This window comes from Arachis hypogaea, chromosome 3, assembly GCF_003086295.3.
Source record: "Arachis hypogaea cultivar Tifrunner chromosome 3, arahy.Tifrunner.gnm2.J5K5, whole genome shotgun sequence".
In the NCBI taxonomy this organism is placed as follows: domain Eukaryota; kingdom Viridiplantae; phylum Streptophyta; class Magnoliopsida; order Fabales; family Fabaceae; genus Arachis; species Arachis hypogaea.
In genome coordinates, this window is record NC_092038.1 from 47,522,053 (window position 1) to 47,545,040 (window position 22,988).

The following is a 22,988-nucleotide window of genomic DNA, read 5'->3' on the forward strand; positions in this document are numbered from 1 at the left end:
TGGTCATTGTAGATAATGACCTTAGATCCTATCAAATAAGATCTGAACTTGTCAATGGCATAAACCACTGTAAGCAATTCATTTTCTATTGTAGTATAGCTCTTTTGTGCGTTGTTTAGAACACGACTGGCATAATAAATAACTTGCAGAAGTTTGTCATGTCTCTACCCTAGAACTGTGCCAATGGCATGGTCACTGGCATCACACATTAGTTCAAATGGTAAGTCCCAGTTAGGTGCAAAGATGACAGGTGCAGTGATAAGCTTAGCCTTCAGAGTTTCAAAGGCATGTAGGCACTCTTGGTCAAAAACAAAGGGAGTGTCAGTAGCTAATAAGTTGCACAGGGGTTTTGCAATTTAGGAAAAATCCTTTATGAACCTCCTGTAGAATCTTGCATGTCCTAGGAAACTTCTGATTGCCTTAACATTGGTAGGTGGTGGTAATCGCTCAATTACCTCCACCTTAGCTTGATCCACTTCTATCCCCTTGTTCAAAATCCGATGCCCGAGAACAATTCCTTCAGTCACCATGAAGTGGCATTTTTCCCAGTTTAAAACCAGGTTTGTCTCTTGGCATCATTTGAGAACTAGGGCCAGATGGTCAAGGCAGGAGTCAAATGAGTCTCCAAAGATGAAGAAGTCATCTATGAACACTTCAAGGAACTTCTCCACCATATCAGAGAAAATGGAAAGCATACACCTCTGAAAGGTTGCAGGTGCATTGCACAGGCCAAATAGCATCCTCCTATAAGCAAACACGCCATATGGGCATGTAAATGCTGTCTTTTCTTGGTCTTGAGAATCCACTGCAATTTGATTATAGCCTGAATAGCCATCCAAAAAATAGTAGAATGCATGACCCGCCAGTCTCTCCAGCATTTGATCTATAAATGGCAAAGGAAAATGATTATTTCAGGTGGTGTTATTGAGTCTCCTGTAGTCAATACACATTCGCCATCCTGTAACTATTTTTGTGGGAATCAATTCATTCTTTTCATTATGAACCACTGTCATGCCTCGCTTTTTGGAAACAACTTGGACGGGCCTTACCCAGGGGCAGTCAGAGATAGGATAAATAATATCAGCCTCCCATAATTTTGTAACTTCCTTTTGCACCACTTCCTTCATGGCTGGATTCAGTCACCTTTGTGGTTGTACCATTGGTTTGGCATCATCTTCCAGTAGGATCTTGTGCATGCATCTGGTTGGGCTAATACCCTTAAGGTCACTTATTGTCCACCCAAGAGCTGTCTTTTTGTGTTTTTAACACTTGGATTAGTGCCTTTTCTTCTATGGTTCTAAGGAAGAGTTTATAATCATAGGATAAGTATCCCCATCTCCTAGAAATTCATATTTTAAGGATGATAGTAATGGCTTGAGCTCGAGTTTAGGAGGTTCATCTTCGTCCTTAGGAGTTTTCAAAGGCTCCTTTATTTCTTCTGGCTCCTCTAAATCAGGCTGGGCACCATAAAAGATGTCATTCAGCTCTTCTTCGAGACTCTCAATCATGTTCACTTCTTTTACCAGGGAATCAATTATATCAATACTCATGCACTCCTTTAGATTATATGGATGCTGCATAGCTTTGACAGCATTCAGCATGAACTCATCCTCATTGACTCTCAGGGTTACTTCTCTTTTCTGAACATCAATGAGGGCCCGTCCTGTAGCTAGAAAGGGTCTTCCTAGGATAAGGAATGCACTCTTGTGCTCGTCCATTTTTAGTACCACAAAATCTGTGGGGAAGGCAAAGGGTCCAACCCTAACAATCATGTCCTCAATCACGCCTGATGGAATCTTGACTGAGCCATCAGCAAGTCGAAGACATATGCGGGTCGATTTAACTTTTTGAGTTAAGTAGAGCCTCTTTATTAATGATGTAGGTATTAGGTTGATACTTGCTCCAAGATCACATAGTGTTGTTCTTGTGCAAGCATCCCCTAGGATGCATGGTATCATAAAGCTTTTAGGGTCTTGAAGTTTCTCTGGTAAGCTCTTTTGGATTACTGCACTGTATTCTTCAGTGAAGAGGACTGTTTCTGCTTCTCTCCAATCCTTTTTATGACTTAAGATGTCTTTCATGAACTTAGCATAAGAAGGTATCTGTTCAAGGGCCTCTGCAAAAGGGATCTTGATCTCAAGTGTCTTGAGATAATCCGCAAATCGGGCAAACTGCTTATCTTTTCCCATTTGACGGAGTTTCTGAGGAAATGGCATCTTGGCCCTGTACTCATCAACCTTAGTTGATGTAGGTTGAGTGCCTACAGAATCATAGGAGGGGTATCACAGCACTTGCATGTGTCTGACTATACTTGTTTGGGCGTTCAACGCCTTTGTTACCTCTTTCCTGGCGTTCCCTTTTGGGCGTTCAACGCCAGGGGTGCTACCCCCTTTTAGGCGTGCAACACCAGGAGTGATGTCCCTTCTTGGCGTTGAACGCCAATGACATTCCTCCCTGGGCGTTCAACCCCCTCAGAGGTGTCTTGGGCTGCAGTCTGGTTATCCTCTATCAGATTTTCCTCCCCTGGTCTCCTATTATTCTGAGGTTGGGTGCTTAATATTTTTCCACTCCTTAGTTGAATAGCTTGGTATTCTTCTTTTATCTCTTTGGATAATTGTTGCCTGGTTTGACTCAGCTGTGTTTCTATATTTCTGTTGGAAGTTTGAGTTTATCGCAGAGCTTCTTGCAATTCCAGCAACTGCTGTACAAGGGTGTGCAGCTGCTGAGTCAAAGGGCCATTTTATTTTGGAAGGTTAAATTCAGTAGATACTGCCTTAACCTCTCCTTTCATGGAAGTATCATCAACTGAGTACAGGTGCTGGTTTGTGGCAACTGTCTCAATAAGTTTGTAAACCTTTTCAATTGTTTTCCTCATATGTATAGAACCATCAGCAGAGTAGTCTAGAGACATCCTAGCCATGTAATACATGGGAATTTGTCTCTCAACAAATCTCCCTCGGCAAGTATACCGAATTATCGTCAAGTAAAAACTCACAATAGAGTGAGGTCGAATCCCACAGGGATTGATTGGTCAAGCAATTTTAATTGGAAGAATGCTCTAGTTGAGCTAAGCAGAAAGTGGATATAGAATTGCAGAAAATTAAATGGATGGAAAGTAAATGACAGAAAATAAAGTGCGAAATCTTAAATGGGAAATGGGGGTGATTAGCATGAAAGTAAATAACAGAAAATAAAGAGAATGGGTAAGATCAGAAATGGGGAATTCATTGGGTTCATGAGGTATTGCATTCTCCGGATCAAGTTCATTCTCATCTCTTCCTCAATCAATGCATTCATTGATCTCCTTGGCAATCTTAAGTGATTGGATCCCAATTCCATGGCTATCCAATCTCTCTAAACTTGAACAATTTCCCAATTCCTTGATCTAATTGCTCGTGAGAAGAGATGAGGCATGGTCACTGATTATACCACATGTATTTCCAAATCAAAGTGTTGGTAAGGTTAAATGTCACAATACCCATCCAAACCCCAATTTGGTCCAACATGAGAAAGCATTTCTAGCATGATCTCCTCATCCCTTTTCCAAGGCTCAGAGGAGATCCAATTATGGATAGTTTCTTTCCCAAGATAACAATCCAATTAGATGAAGATCGAAAGCTTTCTAGTAAAATCAAGAGAAAAGAAAGAAGAAGAATAATGAAAACTATGATTGATCCATCAAATTACAATAGAGCTCCCTAACCCAATGAAAGGGGTTTAGTTGTTCATAGCTCTGGAAAATGGAAATGAAGAAGAAGAAAGATACATTCTAACTCTAGAAGTTGCAAAAAAGTAAAATATACAGAGTGTAGTTTTCTCCAATGTGCCAATCTCTCTTCTAGTTCAAAACTACTCCTATATATACTACTCTTCTTGGTATTCTAGTCAATTCTGCAAGTCTTGGAGATGGGCCTTTGATCTTAAGTTGAAGCAGTTGAGAATCTTCAGTGGGCTTCAGCTTTATTTGCAGAGAAAAAGTGATGTAACAGACTTTGGCTTAGGGCGTTAGTGGCATTAACGCTGAGTGACATTATGGGTTCGAGAACATTAGTGGCAATAACTTTTCTCACTAACGTTCCCCCTATATGGCCCACGTTAACTCCAATGTTAGTGGCACTAACGTTGCCTTACAAACCTTCACAAGCGTTATTGGGACTCACCTTTTCCAATAACGTTGCATTGTGCCCCTAGCCCCCACGTTAGAGCTCACGTTAACTAAGTTAACGTGGCTCTTAACGTGGTTATGTCTCATCTTCGCAAGCATTATTGGGACTCACCTTTCCCAATAATGTTGCCTTGTGCCCCTAGTCTTCACGTTAGAGCTCACGTTAACATAGTTAACGTGGCTCTTAACGTGGTTATGAATGCCATCCCAACGTTAGTGACAATGGTGAGTGTCACTAACGTTGGCTCATCAATTTCAACTCCACATTAACTTTCACGTTAGTGGTCTTAACGTGACCACTAACGTGGGCAATGCAAGCTTGATCCAACGTTAGTGACAAAGGTGAGTGTCACTAACATTGGCATTGTTCCTCTCTTCCACGTTAGAGTCCACATTAACTTAGTTAACGTGGCTCTTAACGTGGTTCATTGCCACATCTTGGAGCGTTAGTGGTGATCACAATTACCACTAACGTTGGAGTCCTTTTTTGTCTCCACGTTAACTACCACGTTAATGTAGTTAACGTGGCAATTAACGAGGCTCATGATGGTTTCGAGGGCGTTACTGGTGTTCACTTTTCTCATTAACGTTGCAAGCTTATCCCTATTCCATGTTAGTACCTACGTTAACTAGGTTAACGTGGATGCTAACGTGGCTTTTCCTTGCTTTCTTTGTCCTGAAATTACACAAATAAAGTGCATCAAAGCTCTAATCCAAGTCATGAAATCATGCATTATCGAATTCAACATTCATTCCTTTCATAATTCTCATGAAATAATGTAAAATTCACAATATTTGTCTAAATCAAGATGTAAGTGTTCTTTTACCCAAAACTTACTTATTTCATAAGAAAATGCATGAAACTACACTAAAACAGTAAAGAAAAGGTCAATGAAACTGGCCTAGATGCCCTGGCATCACACAACACCAAACTTAAAGCTTGCATGTCCCTAAGTAAGTACTGAAACATGAATGATGAATGAAAAGGCAAGAGGAATGAATCATTATTGTGGAAGTCAAATCCTTAGTTTTATGGAGTTTCATGCATAGCAACTTAGGTTCATTCCTTTACCAGGTTTCAGACCTTTATCATACCCTTGAACACTTGCTTACTTACATCCCCTGAGACTTCCTAGTTATTGATCCTTCCTTCTTTTGTTTTCTCAAGATTTATTGCATTCTTCCTTTGGCTAAGTGCTCTATAAGAGGGCGACTCTTTATGATAAGCTTTCAGTCAACACTCCCGAACCAATTGGTTCAAGGTGCTAGGTGTTGAGACACCCCTAAGGACTTACTCCCTCAAGTCTCTTTCCCTCATACATAAACACCACAGGCACATGGTTTGTTATTTTTCTTTCTTGAGACCTTGGTGTCCAGCACCTCTTTGGGTTACTAAGTGTTCTGTAGCAAGGGTTACTCTTGATAGTGGACTTTCAGCTGATAATCCCGAGTTAGTTAACCCAAGTTATCAAGTGATAAGGCACTCCTGAGAGCTTATTCATCCAAGTAAATCCCCTATACATGAACACCACAGACACATGCCTCCATCTTAAACCCTTGGTGCCTAGCATTGTTTCTTATTGTGTTTCTTTCCTTTTTCACTTTTATTGCTCTTTCTCTTTTTTATTGGGATCTTATTATTTAGTTAGTCTTATAGGATGTGTTTCAAGCATAGGATTCAGGGTAGATAGTTGCCTTCTTTCCTTGTTTGGTGAACCAACTTAGCTTACTAATCTTCCTACCACAAACATATAGAATTTACTTCACAAAATAACTCCACTCTTGTTTTTCATAACATTTCTTTTCATTTGGCTTAAAGGAAAAACATACAAGTAAGCAAGATGAAGTTGAAAACCAGGGACACTAGACTAGTAATCATAGACTTGAGCAATGAATCTTAAATGCAAAATTGAAAATCCTAAACTACTATGGAAGCATGTTCTATTTCATACATGATTTTCCTTATTTAAAGCTTGAAAAGGTAGAGAACAAGAAGGAACTCCACCACCTTTCAATTATTGGAATGATCATGTTCCCTTGCCTTGGGATCCTCCTTGATTACTTGAGTCTCCATTCCCATTGCGCTTCCTGATGAGCGGATAATTTATACGCTTTTTGGCATTGTTTTTAGTATGTTTTTAGTATGTTTTAGTTAGTTTCTAGTATATTTTTATTAGTTTTTAGTTAAAATTCACTTTTCTGGACTTTACTATGAGTTTGTGTATTTTTCTGTGATTTTAGGTATTTTCTGGCTGAAATTGAGGGACCTGAGCAAAAATCTGATTCAGAGGCTGAAAAGGACTGCAGATGCTGTTGGATTCTGACCTTCCTACACTCGAAGTGGATTTTCTGGAGCTACGGAAGCCCAATTGGAGCGCTCTTAACTGCGTTGGAAAGTAGACATCCTGGGCTTTCCAGAAATATATAATAGTTCATACTTTGCCCGAGATTTGATGGCCCAAACTGGCGTTCCAAATCAGCTCAAAACTACCCGGCGTTAAACGCCCAAACTGGCACAAGAATGGGAGTTAAACGCCCAAACTGGCACAAAAGCTGGCGTTTAACTCCAAGAGAAGTCTCTACACGAAAATGCTTCAATGCTCAGCCCAAGCACACACCAAGTGGGCCCGGAAGTGGATTTTTATGTCATTTACTCATCCTTGTAAACCCTAGGCTACTAGTTCTCAACAAATTGGACCTTTTGCTATTGTATTTTTCATCTTTTGATCACTTTAGATCTTAGATCAGATCTTGGTTCTTCTGGTTCCCTCTCTAGGGCTGAAGCCAATGATCACTTTTGCTCTTATGTATTTTCAACGGTGGAGTTTCTACACACCATAGATTAAGGTGTGGAGCTCTGCTGTACCTCGAGTATTAATGCAATTACTATTGTTCTTCTATTCAATTCAGCTTATTCTTGTTCTAAGATATTCTTTTGCACCCAAGAACATGATGAATGTGATGATTATGTGACACTCATCATCATTCTCACTTATGAACGAGTGCCTGACAACCACTTCTATTCTACAAGCAAACAAGGCTTGAATGTTTATCTCTTGGATCCCTTAATCGGAATCTTCGTGGTATAAGCTAGAATTGATGGCGGCATTCAAGAGAATCCGGAAGGTCTAAACCTTGTCTGTGGTATTCTGAGTAGGATTCAATGATTGAATGACTGTGACGAGCTTCAAACTCGCGATTATGGGGCGTTAGTGACAGACGCAAAAGAATCACTGGATTCTATTCCGACATGATCGAGAACCGACAGCTGAATAGCCGTGCCGTGACAGGGTGCGTTGAACATTTTCACTGAGAGGATGGGAGGTAGCCACTGACAACGGTGAAACCCTACATACAGCTTGCCATGGAAAGGAGTAAGAAGGATTGGATGAAGACAGTAGGAAAGCAGAGAGACGGAAGGGACAAAGCATTCCATACGCTTATCTGAAATTCTCACCAATGAATTACATAAGTATCTTTATCTTTATCTTTATGTTTTATTCATCATTCATAACCATTTGAATCTGCCTGACTGAGATTTACAAGATGACCATAGCTTGCTTCATACCAACAATCTCCGTGGGATCGACCCTTACTCGCGTAAGGTTTATTACTTGGACGACCCAGTGCACTTGCTGGTTAGTTGTGCGAAGTTGTGATAAAGAGTTGGGATTACAATTGTGCGTACCATGTTGATGGCGCCATTGATGATCACAATTTCGTGCACCAAGTTTTTGGCACCGTTGCCGGGGATTGTTTGAGTTTGGACAACTGACGGCTCATCTTGTTGCTTAGATTAGGTATTTTTCTTTAGAATTTTTAAGAATGAATTCTAGAGTTTCATGATGATCTGTTGAAGTCTGGCTGGCTGTGAAGCCATGTCTAATCTTATTGGACCGAGGTTTCAACTTATCATCACAAGAGCTTGTTGATTTCTATCGCTAAGGCTTGGCTGGCCATTGGCCATGTCTAGTGTTTTAGACCGAAGCTTTCTTTGAAAGCTTGGCTGGCTGTGAAGCCATGTCTAATTCCTGGACCGGAGTCTTAGACTAACATTGCATGATTCCTGGAATTCTCATTAAGAATTTTGATATCTTTATTTTCTTTTTCCACTTAATTTTCGAAAAATCCAAAAAAAAATAAAATTACAAAATCATAAAAACCAAAAATATTTTATGTTTCTTGTCGAGTCTAGAGTCTCATTTTAAGTTTGGTGTCAATTGCATATTTCTATTCTTCTTGCATTTTTCATGTGTCTTCAGTGATCTTCAAGTTTTTCTTGATGATTTACTTGCTCTGATCTTTAAATTCTCTTGTCTTGAGTGTTTTGTTGTTTCTCATATGCATTCTCAACTTGTTAGTGTCAATAGTATACAAACTTTTAAGTTTGGTGTCTTGCATGCATTTGTTTATTTGATTTCAGTTGCATTTTGATTATTCCTCATTATTAAAAATCCAAAAAATTTTTAATTTATGTCTTTTCAAGTCAATAATACAGAAAATTGAAGATTCAGAACATACTGCAGAGGAATTACACAGAAAAGGCTGGGCGTTCAAAATGGCCAGTGAAGAAGGAAAACTGGCGTTTAAACGCCAGCCAGGGTGACTGGCTGGGCGTTTAACGCCCAAAAGGGGTGAGTTTTGGGCGTTAAACGCCAGAATGTGCACCATTTTGGGCGTTTAACGCCAGGATGGCACAAGAGGGAAGATTTTGTTTTTAATGCCAATTTTTTTTAAGTCTTCAAAATTTTTCAAAATCAAATCTTTTTCAAATCAAATCTTTTCAATCAAATCTTTTTCAAAATCAATTTCTTTCCATTTTCAAAAAAACTTGCTATCAATTAATGATTTGATTCAACATTTCAAGTATGTTGCCTTTTCTGTTGAGAAAGGTTTAATGTTTGAATCATATCTTTTCTTGTTAGCCAAGTCATTAATTTTCAAAATCAAATCTTTTTAAATTGTTTTTCAAATCATATCTTTTCAATCACATCTTTTTCAAAATAGTTTTCAATCATATCTTTTTACTTTCTAATTTCAAAATCTTTTTTTAAAATCACTTGATTTCTTTTCCACCCTTGATTTTCGAAAATCAATTAGTGTTTTTCAAAATGTTTTCAAATCTTTTACTTAATTTTCAAAAATTTCTTCCCCTATTTTCACATCCTTCCATTTATGGACTAACACTCCTCCTTAATGCACAATTCGAACTCCATCTTTCTTGATAAGTTCGAATTCTTCTAGCTCTTCCTTCTATTTTTCGTTTCCTCTGACACATCAAGGAATCTCTATACTGTGACATAGAGGATTCCATATTTTCTTGTTTTCTTCTCTTTCATATGAGCAGGAGCAAAGACAAAAGCATTCTTGTTAAGGCTAATCCTGAACCTGAAAGGACCTTGAAGCGAAAGCTAAGAGAAGCTAAAGCACAATTCTCTGTAGAGGACCTAACAGAAATCTTCAAAGAAGAAGACATGGCAGCCGAAAACAACAACAGTGCCAACAATGCAAGGAAGGTGCTGGGTGACTTTACTGCACCTACTCCCGACTTCTATGGGAGAAGCATCTCTATCCCTGCCATTGGAGCAAACAACTTTGAGCTTAAGCCTCAATTGGTTTCTCTAATGCAACAGAATTACAAGTTCCATGGACTTCCATTGGAAGATCCTCATCAGTTTTTAGCTGAGTTCTTGCAAATCTGTGACACTGTCAAGACTAATGGGGTTGACCCTGAGGTCTACAGACTTATGCTATTCTCTTTTGCTGTAAGAGACAGAGCTAGGACATGGTTGGACTCACAACCTAAAGAAAGCCTGAACTCTTGGGAAAAGCTAGTCAATGCCTTCTTGGCAAAGTTCTTTTCACCTCAAAAATTGAGTAAGCTTAGAGTGGAAGTCCAAACCTTCAGACAGAAGGAAGGAGAATCCCTCTATGAAGCTTGGGAAAGATACAAACAATTGATCAGAAAGTGTCCCTCTGACATGCTTTCTGAATGGATCATCATAGGTATTTTCTATGATGGTCTGTCTGAACTGTCCAAGATGTCTTTGGATAGCTATGCTGGAGGATCTCTTCATCTGAAGAAGACGCCTGCAGAAGCTCAAGAAATCATTGAAATGGTTGCAAATAACCAATTCATGTACACTTCTGAAAGGAATCCTGTGAACAATGGGACGAATCAGAAGAAAGGAGTTCTTGAGATTGATACTCTAAATGCCATATTGGCTCAGAACAAAATATTGACTCAGCAAGTCAATATGATTTCTCAAAGTCTGTCTGGAATGCAAGCTGCACCAGGCAGTACTAAGGACACTTCATCTGAAGAAGAAGCTTATGATCCTGAGAACCCTTCAATGGAAGAGGTGAATTACATGAGAGAACCCTATGGAAACACCTATAATCCTTCAGGGAGAAATCATCCAAATCTTTCATGGAAGGATCAACAGAGACCTCAACAAGGTTTCAACAACAATAATGGTGGAAGAAACAGGTTTAGCAATGGCAAGCCTTTTCCATCATCTTCTCAGCAATAGACAGAGAATTCTAAGCAGAGCCACTCTGACTTAGCAACCATGGTCTCTGATCTAATCAAAACCACCCAGAGTTTCATGACTGAAACAAGGTCCTCCATTAGAAACTTGGAGGCACAAGTGGGTCAGCTGAGTAAGAAAATTACTGAACTCCCTTCTAGTACTCTTCCAAGCAATACAGAAGAAAATCCAAAAGGAGAGTGCAGGGCCATCAACATGGCCGAATTTGGAGAGGAGGGAGAGGCAGTGAACGCCACTGAGGAAGACCTCAATGGACGTCCACTGGCCTCCAATGAGTTCCCTAATGAGGAACCATAGGAATCTGAGGCTCATAATGAGACCATAGAGATTCCATTGGACTTACTTCTGCCATTCATGAGCTCTGATGAGTATTCTTCCTCTGAAGAGGATGAGTATGTCACCGAAGAGCAAGTTGCTAAATACCTTGGAGCAATCATGAAGCTAAATGACAAGTTATTTGGTAATGAGACTTGGAAGGATGAACCCCCTTTGCTCACCAAAGAATTGGATGACTTGTCTAGGTAGAAACTACCTCAAAAGAGACAAGATCCTGGGAAGTTCTCAATACCTTGTGCCATAGGCACCATGACCTTCAAGAAGGCCTTGTGTGACCTAGGGTCAAGTGTAAACCTCATGCCTCTCTCTGTAATGGAGAAGCTAGGGATCTTTGAGGTGCAAGCTGCAAGAATCTCACTAGAGATGGCAGACAATTCAAGAAAACAAGCTTATGGACTTGTAGAGGATGTTTTGGTAAAAATTGAAGACCATTACATCCCTGCTGATTTCATAGTCCTAGAGACTGGGAAGTGCATGGATGAATCCATCATCCTTAGCAGACCCTTCCTAGCCACAGCAAAGGCTGTGATTGATGTTGACAGAGGAGAATTGATCATTCAAGTGAATGAAGAATCCCTTGTGTTTAAGGCTCAAGGATATCCCTCTGTAACCATGGAGAGGAAGCATGAAGAGCTTCTCTCAAAACAGAGTCAAACAGAGCCCCCACAGTCAAACTCTAAGTTTGGTGTTGGGAGGCCACAACCAAATTCTAAGTTTGGTGTTGAACCCCCACATTCAAACTCTAAGTTTGGTGTTGGGAGGTTCCAACATTGCTCTGAGTATCTTTGAGGCTCCATGAGAGCCCACTGTCAAGCTACTGACATTAAAGAAGCGCTTGTTGGGAGGCAACCCAATATTATATTTATCTATTTTTCCTTTGTTATTTTATGTTTTCTGTAGGTTGATGATCATGGGAAGTCACAAAATCAATTGAAAAAGCAAAAACAGAATGAAAAATAGAAAGAAAAATAGCACACCCTGGAGGAAGACTTTGCTGGCGTTTAAACGCCAGTAAGGGCAGCAAATGGGCGTTTAACGCCCAGTCTGGCACCATTTTGGGCGTTTAACGCCAGAAAGAGGCACCAGACTGGCGCTAAACGCCAGGAAAGGGCAAGAAGTTGGCGTTAAACGCCAGAAATGGGCACCAGCCCGGCGTTTAACGCCAGAATTGGCATAAAGAGCATTTTTGCTCGCCACTTGGTGCAGGGATGAATTTTTCTTGACACCTCAGGATCTGTGGACCCCACAGGATCCCCACCTACCCCACCACTCTCTCTCTTCTTCACCCATTCACCAATCACCTCAACACCTCTTCCCCAAAAACCCCTCACCTATCAAATCCCACTATTCTCTTCACCACTCACATCTATCCTTCATAAAACCCCACCTACCTCACCATTCAAATTCAAACCACTTTCCCTCCCAAACCCACCCTCCCATAACCGAACCCTACCCCTCTCTCCACCCCTATATAAACCCATCTTCACTCCTTCATTTTCACACAACCTAAACACTACTTCTCCCCCTTTGGCCGAACCACAAAGCCATCTCCATCTCCTTCATTTCTTTTTCTTCTACTCTCTTCTTTCTTCTTTTGCTCGAGGACGAGCAAACCTTTTAAGTTTGGTGTGGTAAAAGCATTGCTTTTTGTTTTTCCATAACCATTTATGGCATCCAAGGCCGGAGAAACCTCTAGAAAGAGGAAAGGGAAGGCAAAAGCTTCCACCTCCGAGTCATGGGAGATGGAGAGATTCATCTCAAGGGTGTATCAAGACCACTTCTATGAAGTTGTGGCCTTGAAGAAGGTGATCCCCGAGGTCCCTTTTAAACTCAAAAAGAGTGAATATCCGGAGATCCAACATGAGATTCGAAGAAGAGGTTGGGAAGTTCTTACCAACCCCATTCAACAAGTCGGAATCTTAATGGTTCAAGAGTTCTATGCCAATGCATGGATCACCAAGAACCATGATCAAAGTGTGAACTCGGACACAAAGAATTGGCTTACAATGGTTCGGGGGAAATACTTAGATTTTAGTCCGGAAAATGTAAGGTTGGCATTCAACTTGCCCATGATGCAAGGAGATGAACACCCTTACACTAGAAGGGTCAACTTTGATCAAAGGTTGGACCAAATCCTCACAGTCATTTGTGAAGAGGGCGCTCAATGGAAGAGAGATTCAAAAGGAAAGCCGGTTCAACTGAGAAGGCATGACCTCAAGCCCGTGGCTAGAGGATGGTTGGAGTTTATCCAACGCTCAATCATTCCCACTAGCAACCAGTCCGAAGTTACTATAGACCGGGCTATCATGATTCATAGCATCATGATTGGAGAGGAAGTAGAAGTTCATGAGGTTATAGCCCAAGAACTTTATAAGGTGGTGGACAAGTCCTCTACCTTGGCAAGGTTAGCCTTTCCTCATCTCATTTGTCACCTCTGTTATTCAGTTAGAGTTGACATAGAGGGAGACACCCTCATTGATGAGGACAAGCCCATCACTAAGAAAAGGATGGAGCAAACAAGAGACCCCTCTCATCATGAAATCCCTGAGATGCCTCAAGGGATGCACTTTCCTCCACAAAACTATTGGGAGCAAATCAATACCTCCCTAGGAGAATTGAGTTCCAACATGGGACAACTAAGGGTGGAGCACCAAGAACATTCCATCCTCCTCCATGAAATTAGAGAAGATCAAAGAATCATGAGAGAGGAGCAACAAAGGCAAGGAAGAGACATTGAGGAGCTCAAGCACTCCATAAGATCTTCAAGAGGAAGAACAAGCCGCCATCACTAAGGTGGACCCGTTCTTTAATCTCCTTGTTCTTTATTTTTCTGTTTTTCGAAAAATCATGCTTATGTTTATCTATGTTTGTGTCTTTTGATCATTAGTGTCTTAGTGTCTATGCCTTAAAGTTATGAATGTCCTATGAATCCATCATCTTTCTTGAATGAAAAATGTTCTTAATTGAAAAAAAGAAGAATTGCATGAATTTTAAATTTTATAACAGATTAATTATTTTGATGTGGTGGCAATATTTTGGTTTCTGAATGTATGCTTAAACAGTGCATAAATCTTTTGAATTTGTTGTTCATGAATGTTGGCTCTTGAAAGAATGATGAAAAAGGAGACATGTTACTGAGGATCTGAAAAATCATAAAAATGATTCTTGAAGCAAGAAAAAGCAGTGAATACAAAAAAAAAGAGGAAAAAGAAAAACGAAGAAAAAAAAAAGAAGAAAGAGAGAGAAAAACGAAAAAAAATAAAGTTGTGATCCAAAGCAAAAAGAGTGTGCTTAAGAACCCTGGACACCTCTAATTGGGGACTCTAGCAAAGCTGAGTCACAATCTGAAAAGATTCACCCAGTTATGTGTCTGTGGCATGTATGTATCCGGTGGTAATATTGGAAGACAAAGTGCTTTGGGCCACGGCCAAGACTCATAAAGTAGCTGTGTTCAAGAATCATCATACTTAACTAGGAGAATCAATAACACTATATGGATTCTGAGTTCCTATAGAAGCCAATCATTCTGAATTTCAAAGGATGGAGTGAGATGCCAAAACTATTCAGAGGCAAAAAGCTAAAAGCCCCGCTCATCTAATTAATACTAATCTTCATAGATGTTTTTGGAGTTCATTGCATATTCTCTTCTTTTTATCTTATTTGATTTTCAGTTGCTTGGGTACAAGCAACAATTTAAGTTTGGTGTTGTGATGAGCGGATAATTTATACGCTTTTTGGCATTGTTTTTAGTATGTTTTTAGTATGTTTTAGTTAGTTTCTAGTATATTTTTATTATTTTTTAGTTAAAATTCACTTTTTTGGACTTTACTATGAGTTTGTGTGTTTTTCTGTGATTTCAGGTATTTTCTGGCTGAAATTGAGGGACCTGAGCAAAAATCTGATTCAGAGGCTGAAAAGGACTGCAGATGCTGTTGGATTTTGACCTCCCTGCACTCGAAGTGGATTTTCTTGAGTTAAAGAAGCCTAATTGGCGCGTTCTCAACTGCGTTGGAAAGTAGACATCTTGGGCTTTCCAGCAATATATAATAGTTCATACTTTGCCCGAGATTTGATGGCCCAAACTGGCGTTCCAAATCAGCTCAAAACTACCCGGCGTTAAACGCCCAAACTGGCACAAGAATGGGTGTTAAACGCCCAAACTGGCACCAAAGCTGGCGTTTAACTCCAAGAGGAGTCTCTACACGAAAATGCTTCATTGCTCAGCCTAAGCACACACCAAGTGAGCCCGGAAGTGGATTTTTATGTCATTTACTCATCTCTGTAAACCTTAGGCTACTAGTTTTCTATAAGTAGGACCTTTTACTATTGTATTGAGACATCTTGGTAGCTATCTTTGTTCTGATGCTATCTTAGATCATTGGGAGGCTGGCCATTCGGCCATGCCTAGACCTTATTCTTATGTATTTTCAACGGTGGAGTTTCTACACACCATAGGTTAAGGTGTGGAGCTCTGCTGTACCTCGAGTATTAATGCAATTACTATTGTTCTTCTATTCAATTCCGCTTGTTCTTGTTCTAAGATATCACTTGTTCTTAAACTTGATGAATGTGATGATCCGTGACACTCATCATCATTCTCACCTATGAACGTGTGACTGACAACCACCTCCGTTCTACCTTCGATTGGGTGAATATCTCTTGGATTCTTTAACCGGAATCTTCGTGGTATAGGCTAGAACTGATGGCGGCATTCAAGAGAATCCGGAAGGTTTAACCTTGTCTGTGGTATTCTGAGTAGGATTCAATGATTGAATGACTGTGACGTGCTTCAAACTCCTGAAGGCGGGGCGTTAGTACAGACGCAAAAGAATCACTAGATTCTATTCCGGCCTGATCGAGAACCGACAGATGGATAGCCGTGCCGTGACAGGGTGCGTTGAACATTTCCACTGAGAGGATGGGAGGTAGCTACTGACAACGGTGAAACCCTTGCTTAAGCTTGCCATGGAAAGGAGTAGGAAGAATTGGATGAAGACAGTAGGAAAGCAGAGAGACGGAAGGGAAGGCATCTTCATACGCTTATCTGAAATTCCTACCAATGAATTACATAAGTATCTCTATCTTTATCTTTATGTTATATGCGTTTATCACCATACCCATTTGAGTCTGCCTGACTAAGATTTACAAGGTGACCATCGCTTGCTTCATACCAACAATCTATGTGGGATCGACCCTTACTCGCGTAAGGTTTATTACTTGGACGACCCAGTACACTTGCTGGTTAGTTGTGCGAAGTTGTGTTTATGCCATGGTATTGAACACCAAGTTTTTGGATTCATTACCGGGGATTATTTGATTTGTGAAAAGTATTGATCACAATTTCGCATACCAAGTTTTTGGCGCCGTTGCCGGGGATTGTTGAGTTTGGACAACTAACGGTTCATCTTGTTGCTTAGATTAGGTATTTTTTTCTGGAATTCTTGAAGATGAATTCTAGAGTTTCATGGTGATTTGTTGAAGTCTGGCTGGCTGTGAAGCCATGTCTAATTTCATTGGACCGAGGTTTCAACTTATCATCACAAAAGCTTGTTGATTTCTATCAATCTTGCTTTTGGAGCAGTGATCTGCTAAGGCTTGGCTGGCCATTGGCCATGTCTAGTGTTTTGGACCGAAGCTTTCCTTGAAAGCTTGGCTGGCTGTGAAGCCATGTCTAATTCCTGGACCGGAGTCTTAGACTAGCATTGCACTGATTCCTGGAATTCTCATTAAGAATTTTGATACCTTTATTTTCTTTTTCCACTTAATTTTCGAAAAAGCACAAAAAAAATTACAAAATCATAAAAACAAAAAAATATTCTATGTTTCCTGTTGAGACACTAGTCTCATGTTAAGTTTGGTGTCAATTGCATGCATTCATTCATGTGTCTTAAGGATCTTCAAAAAATTCTTGATGATTTCTTACTCTAATCTTTGAATTCTCTTGACTTGAGTGTTTATGTGTCTCATATGCATTCCCATTAGTGTCAGTAGTATACAAACTGCTAAGTTTGGTGTCCTGCATGCATTGATATTTGATTCTTGTTGCATTTTGATTTTTCCTTATTATTAAAAATCCAAAAATATTTTTAATTTGTGTCTTCTCAAGTCAATAATACAGAGAATTGAAGATTCAGAACATACAGCAGAGGAATTACACAGAAAAAGCTGGGCGTTCAAAACGCCCAGTGAAGAAGAACAGACTGGCGTTTAAACGCCAGCCAGGGTACCTGGTTGGGCGTTTAACGCCCAAAAGGGTATAGTTTTGGGCGTTAAACGCCAGAATGTGCACCATTCTGGGCGTTTAACGCCAGGATAGCACAAGAGGGAAGATTTTGTTTTTAATGCAGATTTTTTTTTTCAGTTTTCAAACATTTTCAAAATCAAATCTTTTTCAAATCATATCTTTTCAATCAAATCTTTTTCAAAATCAATTTCTTTCTATTTTCAAAAATACTTGCTATCAATTAATGATTTGATTCAACATTTCAAGTATGTTGCCTTTTCTGTTGAGAGAGGTTTAATGTTTGAATCATATCTTTTCTTGATAGCCAGGTCATTAATTTTTAAAATCAAATCTTTTTTTTAAAGAAAAATGTTTTTCAAATCATATCTTCTCAATCATATCTTTTTAAAACCAATCATATCTTTTTAATCACATCTTTTTCAAAATAATTTTCAATCAAATCTTTTTGATTTCTAATTTCAAAATCTTTTTCAAAAATCACTTGATTCCTTTACCACTCTTGGTTTTCGAAAATCAAGTAGTGTTTTTCAAAATGTTTTCAAAATCTTCTACTCCATTTTCGAAAATTACTTCCCTTCTTCTCACATCCTTCTATTTATGGACTAACACTATTCCTTAATGCAAAATTCGAACTCCATCTTCTTTGATAAGTTCGAATTTTCTACTTCTGTCTTCTATTTTTCTTTTCCTCTGACACCTCAAGGAATCTCTATACTGTGACATAGAGGATTCCACATTTTCTTGTTCCTTTCTCTTTCTTATGAGCAGGAGCAAAGACAAAAGCATTCTTGTTGAGACTGATCCTGAACCTGAAAGGACCTTGAAGAGAAAGCTAAGAGAAGCCAAAGCACAACTCTCTGTAGAGGACCTAACAGAAATCTTCAAAGAAGAAGAACCCATGACAGCCGAAAACAACAACAATGCCAACAATGCAAGGAAGGTGCTGGGTGACTTTACTGCACCTACTCCCGACTTTTATGGGAGAAGCATCTTTATCCCTGCCATTGGAGCAAACAACTTTGAGCTTAAGCCTCAATTAGTTTCTCTAATGCAACAGAATTACAAGTTCCATGGACTTCCATTGGAAGATCCTCATCAGTTTTTAGCTGAGTTCTTGCAAATCTGTGACACTGTCAAGACTAATGGGGTTGACCCTGAGGTCTACAGACTCATGCTATTCCCTTTTGCTGTAAGAGACAAAGCTAGGACATGGTTGGACTCTCAACCTAAAGAAAGCCTGGACTCTTGGGAAAAGCTAGTCAATGCCTTCGTGGCAAAGTTCTTTCCACCTCAAAAATTGAGTAAGCTTAGAGTGGAAGTCCAAACCTTCAGACAGAAGGAAGGAGAATCCCTCTATGAAGCTTGGGAAAGATACAAACAATTAATCAGAAAATGTCCCTCTGACATGCTTTCTGAATGGAGCATCATAGGTATTTTCTATGATGGTCTCTCTGAACTGTCCAAGATGTCCTTGGATAGCTCTGCTGGAGGCTCTCTTCATCTGAAGAAGACGCCTACAGAAGCTCAAGAGCTGATTGAAATGGTTGCAAATAACCAATTCATGTACACTTCTAAAAGAAATCCTGTGAACAATGGGACTAGTCAGAAGAAAGGAGTTCTTGAGATTGACACTCTGAATGCCATATTGGCTCAGAACAAAATATTAACTCAACAAGTCAATACAATTTCTCAAAGTCTGTCTGGAATGCAAAATGCACCAAGCAGTACTAAGGAGGCTTCATCTGAGGAAGAAGCCTATGATCCTGAGAACCCTTCAATGGAAGAGGTGAATTACATGGGAGAATCCTATGGAAACACCTATAATCCTTCATGGAGAAATCATCCAAATTTCTCATGGAAGGATCAACAGAGACCTCAACAAGGTTTCAACAATAATAATGGTGGAAGAAACAGGTTTAGCAATAGCAAGCCTTTTCCATCATCTTCTCAACAACAGACAGAGAGTTCTAAGCAGAATACCTCTGACTTAGCAACCATGGTCTCTGATCTAATCAAAACCACTCAAAGTTTCATGACTGAAACAGGGTCCTCCATTAGAAACTTGGAGGCACAAGTGGGTCAGCTGAGCAAGAAAATTACTGAACTCCCTCCTAGTACTCTCCCAAGCAATACAGAAGAAAATCCAAAAGGAGAGTGCAAGGCCATCAACATGGCCGAATTTTGGGAGGAAGGAGAGGCAGTGAACGCCACTGAGGAAGACCTCAATGGACATCCACTGGCCTCCAATGAGTTCCCCAATGAGGAACCATGGGAATCTGAGGCTCAAAATGAGACCATAGAGATTCCATTGGACTTACTTCTGCCATTCATGAGCTCTGATGAGTATTCTTCCTCTGAAGAGGATGAGTATGTCACTGAAGAGCAAGTTGCTAAATACCTTGTAGCAATCATGAAGTTAAATGACAAGTTATTTGGAAATGAGACTTGGGGGGATGAAGCCCCTTTGCTCACCAAAGAACTGGATAACTTGTCTAGGCAGAAACTGCCTCAAAAGAGACAGGATCCTGGGAAGTTTTCAATACCTTGTACCATAGGCACCATGACCTTCAAGAAGGCCTTGTGTGACTTAGGGTCAAGTGTAAACCTCATGCCTCTCTCTGTAATGGAGAAGCTAGGGATCTTTGAGGTACAAGCTGCAAAAATCTCACTAGAGATGGCAGACAACTCAAGAAAACTAGCTTATGGACTTGTAGAGGATGTTCTGGTAAAAGTAGAAGACCATTACATCCCTACTGATTTCATAGTCCTAGAGACTGGGAAGTGCATGGATGAATCCATCATCCTTGGCAGACCCTTCCTAGCCACAGCAAAGGCTGTGATTGATGTTGATAGAGGAGAGTTGATCATTCAAGTGAATGAAGAATCCTTTGTGTTTGAGGCTCAAGGATATCCCTCTGTCACCATGGAGAGGAAGCATGAAGAGCTTCTCTCAAAACAGAGCCAAACAGATCCCCCACAGTCAAACTCTAAGTTTGGTGTTGGGAGGCCACAACCAAACTCTAAGTTTGGTGTTGAACCCCCACATTCAAACTCTAAGTTTGGTGTTGGGAGGTTCCAACATTGCTCTGAGTATCTGTGAGGCTCCATGAGAGCCCTCTGTCAAGCTACTGACATTAAAGAAGCGCTTGTTGGGAGGCAACCCAATGTTATATTTTATCTATTTTCTTTTGTTATTTTATATTTTTTGTAGGTTGATGATCATGAGAAGTCACAAAATCAATGAAAAAAGCAAAAACAGAATGAAAAACAGAAAGAAAAACAGCACACCCTGGAGGAGAGCGCACTGGCGTTTAAACGCCAGTGAGGCTAGCAGATAGGCGTTTAACGCCCAGTCTGGCACCATTCTGGGCGTTTAACGCCAGAAAGGGGCACCAGACTGGCGTTAAACGCCAGAAAAGGGCAAGAAGCTGGCGTTAAACGCCAGAAATGGGCACCAGCCCGGCGTTTAACGTCAGAAATGGCTAAAAACGCAATTTTGCATGCCATTTGGTGCAGGGATGACTTTTCCTTGACACCTCAGGATCTGTGGACCCCACAGGATCCCCACCTACCCCACCACTCTCTCTCTTCTTCACCCATTCACCAATCACCTCAACACCTCTTCCCTAAAAACCCTTCACCTATCAAATCCCATCTTTCTCTTCACCACTCACATCCATCCTTCATAAAACCCCACCTACCTCACCATTCAAATTCAAACCACTTTCCCTCCCAAACCCACCCATACATGACCGAACCCTACCCTTCCCCCACTCCTATATAAACCCTCCTTCACTCCTTCATTTTCACACAACATTCACACCACTTCTACCCCTTTTGGCCGAACACAAAGCCATTCCCTTCTTCCTCATTTCTTCTTCTTCTACTCTCTTCTTTCTTCTTTTGCTCGAGAACGAGCAAACCTTTTAAGTTTGGTGTGGTAAAAGCATTGCTTTTTGTTTTTCCATAACAATTTATGGCATCCAAGGCCGGAGAAACCTCTAGAAAGAGGAAAGGGAAGGCAAAAGCTTCCACCTCCGAGTCATGGGAGATGGAAAGATTCATCTCAAGGGTGCATCAAGACCACTTCTATGAAGTTGTGGCCTTGAAGAAGGTGATCCCCGAGGTCCCTTTTTCACTCAAAAAGAGTGAATATCCGGAGATCCAACATGAGATCCGAAGAAGAGGTTGGGAAGTTCTTACCAACCCCATTCAACAAGTCGGAATCTTAATGGTTCAAGAGTTCTATGCCAATGCATGGATCACCAAGAACCATGATCAAAGTGTGAACCCGGATCCAAAGAATTATCTTACTATGGTTCGGGGGAAATACTTGGATTTTAGTCCGGAAAGTGTAAGGTTGGCATTCAACTTGCCCATGATGCAAGGAGATGAACATCCTTACACTAGAAGGGTCAACTTTGATCAAAGGTTGGACCAAGTCCTCACAATCATATGTGAAGAGGGCGCCCAATGGAAGAGAGATTCAAGAGGAAAGCCGGTTCAATTGAGAAGGCATGACCTCAAACCCATGGCTAGAGGATGGTTGGAGTTTATCCAACGCTCAATCATTCCCACTAGCAACCGGTCCGAAGTTACTATAGACCGGGCTATCATGATTCATAGCATCATGATTGGAGAAGAAATAGAAGTTCATGAGGTTATATCTCAAGAACTTTATATGGTGGCGGACAAGTCTTTTACCTTGGCAAGGTTAGCCTTCCCTCATCTCATTTGTCACCTCTGTTATTCGGTTGGAGTTGACATAGAGGGAGACATCCCTATTGATGAGGACAAGCCCATCACTAAGAAGAGGATGGAGCACACAAGAGACCCCACTCATCATGAGATCCCTGAGATACCTCAAGGGATGCACTTTCCTCCACAAAACTATTGGGAGCAACTAAACACCTCCCTAGGAGAATTGAGTTCCAACATGGGACAACTAAGGGTGGAGCATCAAAAACACTCCATCATCCTCCATGAAATTTGAGAAGATCAAAGAATCATGAGAGAGGAGCAACAAAGACAAGGAAGAGACATTGAGGAGCTCAAGCACTCCATAGGATCTTCAAGAGGAAGAAAGAGCCGCCATCACTAAGGTGGACCCGTTCTTTAATTTCCTTGTTCTTTATTTTCCTGTTTTTCGAATTTTAGTGCTTATGTTTGTTTATGTTTGTGGCTTGTGATCATTAGTGTCTTAGTGTCTATGCCTTAAAGTTATGAATGTCCTATGAATCCATCACCTTTCTTGAATGAAAAATGTTCTTAATTGAAAAAGAAAAGAATTGCATGAATTTTGAATTTTATAACAGTTTAATTATCTTGATGTGGTGGCAATACTTTTGTTTTCTGAATGTATGCTTATACAGTGCATATGTCTTTTGAATTTGTGGTTCATGAATGTTGGCTCTTGAAAGAATAATGAAAAAGGAGACATGTTACTGAGGATCTGAAAAATCATAAAAATGATTCTTGAAGCAAGAAAGATTTTCGAAAAAAAAAGAGAGAAAGAAAAAGAAAGAGAAAAAGAAAGAGAAAAAGAAAGAAAAAGAAAGAAATAAAGTTGTGATCCAAGGCAAAAAGAGTGTGCTTAAGAACCCTGGACACCTCTAATTGGGGACTCTAGCAAAGCTGAGTCACAATCTGAAAAGGTTCACCCAATTATGTGTCTGTGGCATGTATGTATCCG

At 40.2% G+C, this 22,988-nt stretch overlaps 1 non-coding gene across 1 annotated transcript; it reads right to left on the bottom strand.

Moving 5' to 3' along the window:
* Positions 1 to 18,599: 18,599 nt before the first annotated feature.
* Positions 18,600 to 18,707, bottom strand: LOC112793427 (small nucleolar RNA R71). The gene has a single exon (XR_003198118.1). It is a non-coding gene; the product is annotated as a small nucleolar RNA R71 (small nucleolar RNA).
* Between the last annotated feature and the right edge of the window lie 4,281 nt (positions 18,708 to 22,988).